Source organism: Hylobates moloch, unplaced genomic scaffold, assembly GCF_009828535.3.
Source record: "Hylobates moloch isolate HMO894 unplaced genomic scaffold, HMol_V3 SCAFFOLD_13, whole genome shotgun sequence".
NCBI lineage: Eukaryota > Metazoa > Chordata > Mammalia > Primates > Hylobatidae > Hylobates > Hylobates moloch.
In genome coordinates, this window is record NW_026652288.1 from 3,239,977 (window position 1) to 3,253,314 (window position 13,338).

Genomic DNA, 13,338 nt, shown 5'->3' on the forward strand with positions numbered 1-13,338 from the left:
AGCTTGCAGTGAGCTGAGATCGCCCCATTGCACTCCAGCCTGGGCAATGGAGCGAGACTCCATCTCAAAAAAAAAACAAACCCACAACCCCCGCCCCCAGAAAAAAACATAAACAAAAACATAAGGGCTGTCAGGCAGCTTTTTAAAAACTAAACTTTTATTAATATCTAGAGATAATTATAGGTTCACATGCAGTTGTAACAGAGAAGCTGTGTACTTAATTTCCCCAAGGGCAGCACCTTGTGAAACTGCAGGACAATCTCCTAGCCAGATACAGGGATGTGTCTCACTGCAGCCACCACAGGAACCCCGCACGGCGTCCTCCTACAGCACCCCCTTCCCTCTGCCCCGCTTCCTCCTGAATCCCTGGCAGCCGTGAGTCTCTTCTCAGTTTCTGTAGTTTGGCCATCTCAAGAGAGTTGTATAAACACAATCATACAGTAAGGAGCCTTTTGGGGCTGGTATTTTTCAGTGAGTAGAGTCCCTAGTTCCTACAATGTGCTACGTGGGTCCATGGTGGGTTCCTCTTTGCGACTAAGTCGCGTTCCGTGGCGGGCATGTGCTACAGTCTGTTTAACCATTCACCTGTTGAAGGATGTCCAGGCTGATTCCTGTTTTCGGACATTACAAATAAAGCTGCTTGGTGTACAGCAAGCTTGTCCAACCCGCAGCCCGGGGGCTGCATGTGGCCCAGGATGACTTGAATGTGGCCCTACACAAATTCGTAAGCTTTCTTAAAACATCGTGAGTTTTTTTTGCATTTTTTTTTGCTCTTCAGCTATTGTTAGTGTGTTTTATGTGTGGTCCAAGGCAATTCTTCTTGCAATGTGGCCCAGGGAAGCCAAAAGACTGGACAGCCCCGGTACATGTGAACACAGCTTTCCACTTCTCTGGAATAATTCCTGGAGTGCAGCTTACATTACTTTTAGGAACCCAGATTTTCATGTGCTGCACCTTTTTTTTTTTTTTTTTTCTGTCGTCCAGGCTGGAGTGCAGTGGTGTGATCTCGGCTCACTGCAACCTCCGCCTCCTGGGCTCAAGCGATTCTCCTGCCTCAGCCTCTGGAGTAGCTGGGACTACAGGTATGCGCCACCACAACTGGCTAATTTTTTATTTTTAGTAGAGATGGGGCTTCACCATGTTGGCCAGGATTGTCTCTATCTCTTGCCCTTGTGATCCGCCCGCCTCGGCCTCCCAGAGTGCTGGGATCACAGGCCTGAGCGACCACACCCAGCTGGCTGCACCATTTCCCATTGCCCCGTTTCCCCTCATGCCAGCAATTGGTGTTGGGATTTTGTTTTAGCCACCTCGATAGACATGTCGTGACAGTTCACTGTGGGTTTTGTTTGCACTTCTCTAATGGCTAATGGCGTTGAACATCTTTTCATGTGCTTATTTGCCGACTGTGTATCCTCTTTGGTGAAATGTCTCTTCATGTTTTTGCCCATTTCTACTTGGGCAGTTTGTTATTTTCCTGTTAAGTTTGGAGAGTTCTTTCTGTATTCCCGACACTCTCCTTTGCTGGATTTGTGGCTGACAGATGCTTCCTCCCATCCTGTAGCTTGTCTTTGCATCTTCTTCACGGGGTCTTCTGCAGAGCAAAGGGTTTTAAATTTGGTGAAGTTGCATTGATCAGTTATTGCTTTTATAGATTGTACTTTGATGTTAGAATTTCAAAGAATGATTTGCCTAGCCTTAGATCCTGAAGATTTTCTTCCGTTTTTTCGAAAAGTTTTGCAAGTTTACATTTTATATTGAAGCCCATGATCTATTTTGAGATAGTTTTTGTATGAGGTGTGGGGCTTATACTGGGGTTCATCTTTTTTGCCTATGGACGTCCTGTTGCTGCACACTGTTCATGGCACATGCTGTCTTCCCTCCACTGAATTGCTTTTGTACTTTTGTGAGAAAGCAGTTGAGTGTATTGGTGTAGATCTAGTTTCGGGTTCTCTGTTCTGTTCCATTGTATAATGTCTTAGAATTGGGTAGATTGATTCCTCCTATTTTATTCTTTTTCAAAATTGTTTTAGCTATTCTAGTTCCTTTCTCTTTTCATATACATTTTAGAATAGCCTTGTCTATATCCACAAAAATTATTGTTACGATTTTGATAGAAATTGTGTTACACTTGTACTGTGTATTAACTTGGGGGAGAATTGACATTTTTACTCTGTTGAGTCTCCCAATCTATACTTTTTAATTTTTATTTTATTATTTTTGAAACAGGGTCCCACTCTGTCACCCAGGCTGGGGTGCAGTGGTGCAATCTCAGCTAACTGCAACATCCACCTCCCAGGCTCAGGTGATCCTTCCACCTCAGCCTCCTGAGTAGCTGGGACCATGCTACTATGCCCGGCTAATTTTTGTATTGTTTTTGTTAGAGACAGGGTTTCACCATGTTTCCCAAGCTGGTCTTGAACTACTGGACTTAAGTGATCCTCCCACTTCAGCCCCACAAAATGCTGGGATTACAGGCATGAGCCACCGTGCTTGGGTGAGTCTCCTAATCTATAAAGACAATGTGTTTCTTTGTTTATTCAGATCTTTTTTGAGGTTTTCAGCAGCATTTTGTAATTTTCAGCATGTAAGTTCTATATATGTTTTGTTAGATTTACACCTAAGTATTCCTTTTTTAAAGCGATTGTAATGATATTATTTTGAATTTTGGTGTCTATGAGTTCATTGTTATTTTATAGAAATCTGCTTGGTTTTTCATAGTTTATTTTTATTATTTTTTTGAGACAGAGTCTCGCTCTGTCACCCAGGCTGGAGTGCAATGGCACAACCTCAACTCACTGCACCCTCTGCCTTCCGGAGTCAAGCGATTCTCCTGCCTCAGCCTCTCCGAGTAGCTGGGATTGCAGGCGTGTACCACCATGCCCGGCTGATTTTTGTATTTTTAGTAGAGACGGGGTTTTTGCCTTGTTGGCCAGGCTGGTCCCGAACTCCTGACCTCAGGTGATCCTCCCACCTTAGCCTCCCAAAGTGCTGGGATTACAAGTGTGAGCCACCATGCCTGGCATACTTGGTTTTTTAAATGTTTGCCTTGTATCCTGTCACCTGTTGCACTGATTATATAGTTTCCAGGAGCTCTTTTGTACACTCTGGGATTTTCTAAGTAGACAACCATGTCATCTGCAACAAGGGACACAGTTAATTTATTTTTCGAATCTACACGCTGTTTATTTCCTTTTCGTGCCCTGCTGGTGTGCCTAGAACTTTAGCACTGCATTGAGTAAGAGGTAAGAGTGGACACCCTTGTCTTGTCTTGATCTCAGGAAGGAAACGTTCCATTTTTGCCCATGAAGTATGATGTTAGCTGTGGCTTTGCCTTTAAAAGATGCTCTTTTTTTTTTTTTTTTTTTTTTTTTTTTTTTTTTTTTTTTTTTTTTTTGAGACGGAGTCTCGCTCTGTCGCCCAGGCTGGAGTGAAGTGGCGCAATCTGGGCTCACTGCAAGCTCCGCCTCCCGGGGTCACGCCATTCTCCTGCCTCAGCCTCCGGAGTAGCTGGGACTACAGGCGCCCGCCACCGGGCCCGGCTAATTTTTTGTATTTTTAGTAGAGACGGGGTTTCACCGTGGTCTCGATCTCCTGACCTCGTGATCCACCCACCTCGGCCTCCCAAAGTGCTGGGATTACAGGCGTGAGCCACCGCGCCTGGCCTAAAAGATGCTCTTTATCAAGTTGAGGAAGGTCCCCTGCACCTATTTTTCTGAGAGTTTTTATCATAAAAGGTGTTGGTTTATGCCAAATGCTGTTTCTATATAAATTGACGTATTCATTTGATTTTCTTTGTTAGCTTGTTAATGGGTTTTTATCAAAGGAGCTTTGAATATTGACATAGCCTCACATTCCTGGATGAAACCCCATTTGGTCATAGTTGATAAATCTTTTTCTATATTGCTGAATTCTGTCTGTTAATATTTTATTAAGGATTTTCTCATCTATATTCATGAGGGTTATTGGTCTGTAGTTTTTTTGTGCTGTCTTTGTCTGGTTTTGGTATCAGGGTAATAATCAACTTTATCAAATGAATTGGTAAATATTCCCTCCTCTTCTATTTTCTGGAAGAGGATGTGTAGAATTGGTGTTAATTTTTCTTTAAACGTTTTGTAGACTCTCCTGTGAAACCATCTGGCCCTGAAATGTCTTTCTGGGGAGTGTTTAAATTGCAAGTTCAATTCTCTTCCTTGGTATAGGGCTGTTGAATTATCTGTTTCATGCTGGGCATGTTGTAGTTTGTGTTTTCAAGAAGTGGTTCATTTTGTCTAAGTTGTCAAATTTATGTATAACTTCAATAATACGTTTTAAATAAAGAATCCGTTATTTTTCCTGAATTTTATTATGTGTATGAAATTCGTCTGTTTTTACATTTTTATTTTATGATTTTTGAGTCTAAATAAATATTCACTTTTGATCCTAGCTTCTTACGATTGTAATTTTATATGTATCTTTTTCTTAAAGAATGTTCCTCTATTCCCCAAAACATGCAAGATTCAGGCTGCACAGAAGCTGGGTCTGTCTGGCCCCTGACTAAGATTTGTTTCTGGCATTAAATGAAACTTGCCTTTAAATGAAACTTAAATGCGTGGAGTGAGTTTCGGGACTCACGTGTGGCCAGGTCTCCACAGGCCGTGGTCAAGCTCTTGCTGACTTTTGAAGCGAAATCCCATATGAACAAAGGAAAGGAGATCAGTCAGCTGCCCTGGTTTCTGTCTGATTGGTGCCAGGTGATGAGCGTCCCTCCTCTTTATGCTCTTCTGAATTTCCTCAGTAGTCATGCTTATTTTCTCAAAAAACGAAAAGAAAGAAGAGAAAGCCAAAAAAGAAACAAAATTGGGGTGTTGGGGTTGGAGAGTTAGCAGGGGCATCTCCAGGGGGGAGGGTCCTGCCCCCCACCCCAAGGCCGGCCTCAGGAGTTCCAGGCGTTCCCACACTCCCCATGCAGGACGGTGGGCGCAGCGCAGACAGGAAGCTGCCCGAGATAACGCTGCGGCCGGGCGGCCTGATTTGCTGGGCCGTCTGATGGCCCAGGCCGAGGCTTCTCCCTGCGCCTGGGACTGCGGCCGCCTCTCTAAATAGCAGCCATGAGGCGCCTGGGGGCAGTGTCCTCGCCGGCCAGCGACGGGCAGGGCAGGACGCCCCGTTCGCCTCGCGCGTGCTCAGGTAGGAGACGCTGCCCCGGGCTGCCCCTGAGGGTTTGACGGGGGCTAAGACAGTGGAGAGGGGAGGCAGGCAGGGTTCCAAACGGGGCGCGAGGTGGGCTCCGGCTGAGCGAGGAGGATGGGAATCTGCCCCTAGATCCAGGCAAAAGATTGAGTCTCAATAAATCTGGCACCAGAGTTCCAAAGTTTGATTAGTTCATGGCGGAAATTCGTCATGAACTAATTCTATTGATGAGATGGGTTCAGACCCATGAGAGTTGCTGGATGATGAAGTCACCCTCTTGGGTGGCAGATTTCAAACCAGCCCAAGGCCCAGAGGGCGAAACAGCCTTTGCTAATTCCAAACCGCAGTGCGGCACCTGGTCGCACAACCTGACGATTGTTTCTGAGCTGAGCAGCGTCTGAGGGGCCAGGCGGACAGCAGCCACGACTGCTCCCAGGGACCAGCGGCTCTGTGTTGGGCTCAGGAACGGGGATCAGAGAGCTGGGGCAAAGGTGGGCCTTGCATTGGCAACTTTCAAGGGAGAGACTTTGAGTTCAGATGGGGTCATCTAAAACCACGTGGGGTCATCTTGTCTCCAGAAGTGGAAAGGAGGAAAGTTTCCTAGGGCCGCTGCCTCCTACCTGGATGCCTTGCGCTAGGAACTGGCGGTCTTTTTAGAGCTGAGGTGATGTGGTCGTTCTCAATTTAAAGATGAACGTTTAAAGCCATCGCACGTGCATAGCTGGAATTTTGGTTTGATGAGAAGCATTTTGCCTGTGGTAGGAGAGCACTGCCCCAATCTTTCACAGCTGTTCGATTTTGTTTACAATTTTGAAAAATCCATGTACCGGAGAAGAGAGCACCCCGGTAATGTGCTGACTGCTGGGGGAAGATAAGAGGGGAGAGGTCCCTTCTTACTCTGTGCTCTTGGTAAGAAGCTCAGAGGAGCGTGTGCTGCTGTGGGGTGGAATCCAAGCTGCCCCAGAAGGTGCCCTGTCACTGTAGGGAGGGAAACGGTACGGCAGGGTTGGGGCAGCCGCCAGTGAGAGGAGCCTCCTCATGCTTCAGGTATGTGGTTCTCAGGAGGCATTTGTGGTGCCTGTAAGATGCTGGGCATTGCTGTAAATACTTAATGAAAAAGTAGAATAGCATGTTTGGCGTCTGAAGCCATGATTTTTTCTCATTGTCTATTTCATTCTTTTTTTTTGCGTTGGAGTCTGGCTCTGTCACCCAGGCTGGAGTGCAATGGCACCATCTTGGCTCACTGCAACCTCCGCCTCCCAGGTTCAAGCGATTATCCCGCCTCAGCCTCCTGAGTAGCTGGGACTACAGGTGTGCATCACGGCGCCCAGCTAATTTTTGTATTTTTTAGTGGAGAGGGGGTTTCACCATATTGGCCAGGCTGGTCTCGAACTCCTAACCAGTTGATCGGCCCACCTTGGCCTCCCAAAGTGCTAGGATTATAGGCATGAGCCACCAGGCCTGGCCCCATTGTTTACTTCATTCGTAACATGTATATCTTCTCAGGATTCCACATTTAACCCCCTCTCCCCTGCTTGTCAAGTCTGCCCCTTCCATTGATGGGAGGGCCCTAACCGTCTTGGGCCCTGGCTGGGAGGTAAGGATGTTGTTCTTAAAGAGGTCCTGGGGGTAGCTGTGGCTTCTCCGTTTACAAAATGGAATTCCTCTTTTAAGAAGGCAGTCAGAGGGCGAGACCTCTAGGAAGCAGACTCCTTCGGGGGCCTGGGTGCCCTCACTCTGTGCCTACCTGCCCTGGTTCCTGCTGTGCGTCTGAGAGTGCCCCGATGCAGGGCCTGTGCCTCCTCTGTGCCCACAGGCCTAGATGGGACCTGTCACAGGAAAGTGGACAGAAACTCTGTGAATGGGCAGCGGGGTCAGTGAATGAGTGGAGTGAGTGAAGGCATGAGAAATGCCGGCCTGGGCTGCTCCGGGGATCAGTGGATGAGTGAAGTGAGGGAAGGCACAAGAAATCCCGCCTGGGCTGCTCCGGGGTCAGCGAATGAATGGAGTGAAGGCACGAGAAATCCCGCCTGGGCTGCTCCGGGGTCAGTGAATGAATGGAGTGAAGGCACGAGAAATCCTGCCTGGGCTGCTCTGGGTTTCTCTGCTCACTACTCACCCCTTTTCTTGGGAGATGGAGGCTGATCTTTGTTGAAGCCACTCTTGGGACATCTGCGGAGTGAGGGCAGTAAAAGCCTTGCTGAACACCTGGTTATACCTGAACAGAATCATTTCTAGCTAGAGAGGAAATTCCCATGTCAGCCTTTGATTCCTGAGACATTTTTAAAAAAGAAAATCTAAACCCAGTTTGCATCCAACAAACACCGAGAAGTGAGGTTCGACTTGCGCACTGAGTGGGTGGGGAGCAAGAGTTTATTACTGCTTTCAGAAGCCACATGTCAGAAGGAGCCAAAATACTGCTGCTCAGGCAGCAGCCAGGGAGACTATGGCTATGAGCCCAGTGGACCAGCACGTCTGGCTACAAACCTTGTGGTGCCCCTTGTTTTGATATTATTTTTGTATTTTGTATTTTTATTTTATTTTATTTATTTCATTTTTTTGAGACTGTCACTCTATCGCTCAGGCTAGAGGGCAGTGGTGTGATCTCGACTCACTGCAACCTCCACCTCCCGGGTTCAAGCTATTCTCCTGCCTCAGCCTCCCGAGTAGCTGGAATTCCAGGCACCCGCCACCACGCCCAGCTAACTTTTGTATTTTTAGTAGAGATGGGGTTTCACCATGTTGGCCAGGCTGGTCTCGAACTCCTGACCTCAGGTGATCCACCCGCCTCGGCCTCCCAAAGTGGTGGGATTACAAACATGAGCCACTGTGTTTGGCCCATTTCAACATTATTAGGAATTTCAGGACAGTGACAGCAGGGCAGTAACCCATGTCTGCAGACTGCCTGCCCTGGAAATACTGCATAGACATTAGATATAATAAAGATTTGGAAACACGGAAACACCACGAGGAGAAGAGCGGAAGGCTCTATTTGCGATGCAATTGTGAACTTTCGTTCTGTTGTTAGTTCCTTTATTTACTCACTCATTTGTTCACTCGGTTTGGTGCCTGCTAATATGCAGGCTTCTGCGTGCCCAGAGACCTTTACGAAGCTGTAGTTTGCACACATCACTCGCACGTGGACCCAAGCCTGCAGGGAACAAGGAAGGTGGGAGGAGTGAAGTCAGCTGCTGGGGTCCTGAGTTTCCACTTTTCAGTTGCCCTTATTGTTCTAATATCCATGTGAGCGCAGGGGAGAAGGGTGTGGGCAGAGGCAGTGGGTGCGGGGTGTGGAGAGGAGGCTGCAGGCGGGCCGTGGGTGAGGGTGTGGAGAGGAGGCTGCAGGCCGGCCGTGGGTACAGGGTGTGGAGAGGAGGCTGCAGGAGGGCCGTGGGTACAGGGTGTGGAGAGGAGGCTGCAGGCGGGCTGTGGGTGAGGGTGTGGAGAGGAGGCTGCAGGCGGGCAGCGGGTGCGGGGTGTGGAGAGGAGGCTGGAGGCGGGCAGCGGGTGCGGGGTGTGGAGAGGAGGCTGGAGGCGGAGTGCGCAGCTGCATGGCCTGGTGGTGGAGTTGGCGCCGATTGTTCAACTCTCCATGTTGCATTGGCTTTAGCGTGAGGAACTGTAATAATGTACCAGGTTGTTTTGGGAATTAAATCAGGTATGTGTCCAAATTTGGTATACAATGTATATTGGCTCCTTGTTCTCTCCATCAAAAACCTATTTTTAAAAATCCCTTACATCACGACTGAAGGAGGAAGGTGAGCCCTTCCTTTGATGCATGGGGAGAGGGTAGTCGGGCAGAAAGAGGAAAGCAGCCAACAGTGCTGGGCAGCCCTGGATTGCAGTCCCACCCTCGCCACACGCTGGTTGCGCAATGCTGGGCAGTGTTCTTCATTTTTCTTTTCTTTGGCTTCCTCATCTGTGACGAGCGCGTGATGGTGCTGATCTCTGTGCAGTGTATGGGAGTTATTTTCCTCCAACCCAGTGGACATTCTGCACCCCTGTCCTTTACAAAGTCATTTCTGCAAGGGGCTCTGCAGGAAGAAGCCAGGTCTTCATTTGGTGCATGATGACCCACACTGCAGGATGGCACTGAATGGAAGCGGGTTTCCCTGTACCCATTCTGTGGGAGCATTGACTGACGCAGAGGCACTGTGTGGGGGACAGGCATTCTCAGATGAGGAACCCTGGCTTCTAGCCCTTTCCCTGGACTGGGAGCCCACGCATGTGATCACAGTAGGATCAGGAGCTGCCATTTGGTGAGCATTTGCTATAGGCCACACTGGGTCACGGTGCCACACGCATTAATTACCTCTGTTATCCCTTCAAACAGCCTATTTCCATATTAAGAGAAGGACAGGGGCTCGCAAAAGGCATGTGGTGTGGCCAAGGTGCTGGTAAGTGGTTCAGCGGATTTGTAGCTGTCCCTCACCCACTGCCCTCAGGATGCCAAGTCCTGGGAGGTCTCTGGGCAGTGCCATGGCCCCTCCATGGCCCAGGGAGGCAAGCACTGGCCTACAGGCCCCACAGTCATGAGGGTGAGCTCCACGCCACCAGCTGTGCCCTTCCTCTCCCAGCACCTCTCCCTGCATGTCAGTGGCATGCAGTCTGCCTTAATAAGATTAGATAATCCATAAGCTACAACTACATATAGTTGACTATAAAGACACTGAAGACTATGGATACTGTGCTGTGATATCTTATAAAACTCAAAAGTGGCCGGGCACGGTGGCTCACGCTTATAATCCCAGCACTTTGGGAGGCCGAGGTGGGTGGATCATGAGGTCAGGAGATTGAGACTATCCTGGCTGACACGGTGAAACCCCTTCTCTACTAAAAATACACAAAATTAGCCAGGCGTGGTGGCGGGCACCTGTAGTCCCAGCTACTTGCAAAACTGAGGCAGGAGAATGGCGTGAATCCGGGAGACGGAGCTTGCAGTGAGCTGAGATCACGCCACTGCACTCCAGCCTGGGCAACAGTGTGAGACTCTGTCTCAAAAAAAAAAAAAAAAAGCAACCAAGGCTGGGTACAGTGGCTCACGCCGGTAATCCCAGCACCTTGGGAGGCCGAGGCGAGCAGATCACTTCAGCCCAGGAGTTTGAGACCAGCCTGGGCAACATGACGAGAACTCTCCAAAAAAGACAAAAATTGGCCAGGCATGGTGGTACATGCCTGTAGTCTCAGCTACCAGGGAGGCTGAGGTGGGAGGATCCCCTGAGCCCAGGAAACTGAGGCTGCAGTGAGCCAAGATGGCACCACCGCACTCCAGTCCTGTCCCAAAACCAAAAACAAGCAAAACGTGACAGAATATGGTGTAAGAACACATGATGTGTAGCGATGCTGCTTAAACCCCGCCAGAGGAGAAGTTCACATTCGGGATGGTGTCCCCCAGGGGAGGGCACGTGGATGGGAGCGGGGCTGGGGCTTCAGGGCTGGCGAGGCAGGTGCGCTCACCAGTGTCTGCTGTGTGGTTAGACCTCGTCATCGTGTAGTTGTATACACACATTAACTCCTAATGAACTAGAAAGTGGACATCAAAAATGACACTTCGAGATATTAATAATTGTTGAAGCTGGGCAATGGGTATGTGGAAGTTCATGGTACTGGTTTTGTGTATATCTGACATTTTCCATCATAAATGTTAATAATGATGAGAGCCTCAGCAGGACAATGCCGGGCCCCATGATGGCTGCGTCACTGCACGGGGCGGGATGCTCCCACCCATGCCCCTTCTCAGCAGAGCCGGGAGCCCCCACTTTCCTCCTGGCCTTCCCACTTCTATGCTTTGTTAAGTCACCTCTACTTCTGATTTCTCATGGATTCTTGTAGGATGTTTGAAGAAAGGGGTGTGGGCAGTTTCTGAATTAACCCCCTTTTCCACCACCCTTCCCACAAGGGCAGGGGGCCCTGGAGTGGTGGGAGTGGAGCCGGGGTTTGAGTAGGGTCTCTGTGGACAGGGCGGCGTGTGGACTACGTACACCATTGTGATGTAGCTGAAGCTCATGGGTTTACTTTTTGTAACTTTGAGCTTTTTGTTTTTTCTTTTCTTTCTTTCTTTCTTTTTTTTTTTTTGAGACGGGGTCTCACTCTGACTGCCCAGGTTGGAGTGCAGTGGTGCGATCACGGCTCACTGCAGCCTCAACCTCCCGGGCTCAGGTGATGCTCCCACTTCAGCCTCTCCAGTAGCTGGGACTACAGGTGTGTGTCACTACACCTGGCTAATTTTTTGTAGAGATGGGGTTTAGCCATGTTGCCCAGGCTGATCTCAAACTCCTGGACTCAAGCAATCTGCTGGTCTCTGCCTTCCAAAGTGCTGGGATTACAGGTGTGAGCCACCGTGACATTGAGCTTTACGGTACCTTTTTTCCCGAGCCATTCTTGGACATCTGGGATGAGAGGCAGCTTCAGCTTTAAGGTCTGTAGGTTTTCACAGAGGTGGGATTTAAGTTTTGTCATCTTCGGCAAGTGAAGCTCTCCCACCCACAAGCCCAAGCTATGGCTCTGCTCTAACTCTAACCCTCTCTCCCTTCCCACCCCGCCCCTTCATCAACCCTTGCCTCAGTGGAAATGGACATTTAACATGGAATGTTCATGGCGGTAACGCTAGCCGTCTCCACTTCTTTTTGTCTGTTACCATTAGCGGGGACTTTTTTCAGATTTGGGAGAAGGATTTCAAATGACTTCCCTTCAAGCTGCAGGGCTGTCTTGGGCATCTTGACCTCCACACATTTCTGGGAGAACTCCTCATGCAGCAGGATGTCAGGTGGTAAAGGTGGCCTCTCTCCAGCCAGAGGCGGGGGCTCTGTAGACTCCATGGGGCCCTGGCTTTCGGGATCTGTGCGGACCACCCTCCCCTGGCTTTAGTAGCAGGGCTCTCATGGGGCTATTGATGTGGGAACCCCCCCCACCACAGATGGCCTTTCTCTCTCATTTTGTGCCTGAGAGGGCCAGCTGGCCTGGAATTGAGGGAGAGAAAATGCAGGGTGCCCTGACCCCCAAGCCTTGCAAACCGAACCACTGCTCCACCCACCGGGTCACACAGGAGTCTATAGGTGTCTCAGACTCGGAAAGTTGAACCTGAGCCCCTGACTTCACCTCACCTCCTCAGTTCTGTTTCTCAGCAGCTGGCTGCACTGTTCACCTGGCTGCTCAGAACAAAAGCTTTAATCTTTGACTTCTCTCTGTCATTTCCCACATAACTGATCAGCAAAACCTGTCAGCTTTGCTTCCAGACTGCCTCCCAGACCTCTGTCATCACCTCCACCCACGCATGGGGGTCCAGCTGCCGTCCTCTCCCACTGTGCTGTTGTGGTCACCCTTGCTTGGTCTCCTTGCTTCTGTTGCTGTTCCTCTAAGTCCCGTCTCAAGAGCAGGGTGACCCTTTTGTAAAGCCGCTCCCTGATCCAGACCCTCTGTCTCATACAGAGCAACCCCCAAAGCTTCTGGGTGCCGGCTCCTGTCTCCTGCTCTCTGCTTCCTCTGTGCCCACCAGGCCAGCCCACCTCTCCCCGCACTGTCCAGCGTGCACTGCCTCAGGGCTTTCTCTGAGCTGCCCTCACCCACCTGTCAGCGAGGCTTCCCTGGCAACCATCCTAAACAGCAGCATGTGTCCCGGCCACCGTACTCTGCCTCACTCTTCCCCACGGCGCTTACCCCTGCCTTTGTCTGTCTCTGTCTGTCTGTCTGTCTCTTCCAGTAGGAATAAAAACATAAATGTTCTTGCTCTACTCCTGGTGCCTAGAGCTGTGCCTGACATTTGGTGGGCATCCACAGATGTTTTTGAACGAATGATTAACCAAACGAAAGGCTGCCAGGAAGTATCCGGAAGCATGGCCTTTGGGATGGACAGATGCTCTTGTGGCATCGATGCTCTGCGGAGCCCCAGTCCCAGCTTGCCATGGCTCTTTATCAGCTGTGCTCTGGGGCTTCCGTCTGCACTCTGCCCTTCTGGCCTGTCCCTCTCTTCCTTCCCGTCCCTTTCCCTCTGTTTCCCGGGCCTCTCCCTTCAAGTTTAGTAGTTTCCATTGCCCTCTTTGTTTTCCGAGTTTTATTTATTTATTATATTTTATTTTTTGGGGGGACAGAGTCTCGCGGTCATGCAGGCTGGAGTGTAGTGGCATGATCTCAGGTCACCGCAACCTCCGCCTCCTGGGTTCAAGCAGTTCT

General features: G+C 49.6%; 1 protein-coding gene across 2 annotated transcripts in view; it reads left to right on the forward strand.

The window, feature by feature from the left end:
• Positions 1 to 5,099: 5,099 nt before the first annotated feature.
• COLEC11 (collectin subfamily member 11) overlaps positions 5,100 to 13,338 on the forward strand; it is a 47,476-nt gene continuing 39,237 nt past the window's right edge. For both annotated transcript variants that reach the window (XM_058426709.1, XM_032172111.2), the window contains exon 1: positions 5,100 to 5,166. The gene's annotated coding sequence lies outside the window, so the exon portion shown is untranslated. The remainder of the gene's footprint in view (positions 5,167 to 13,338) is intronic.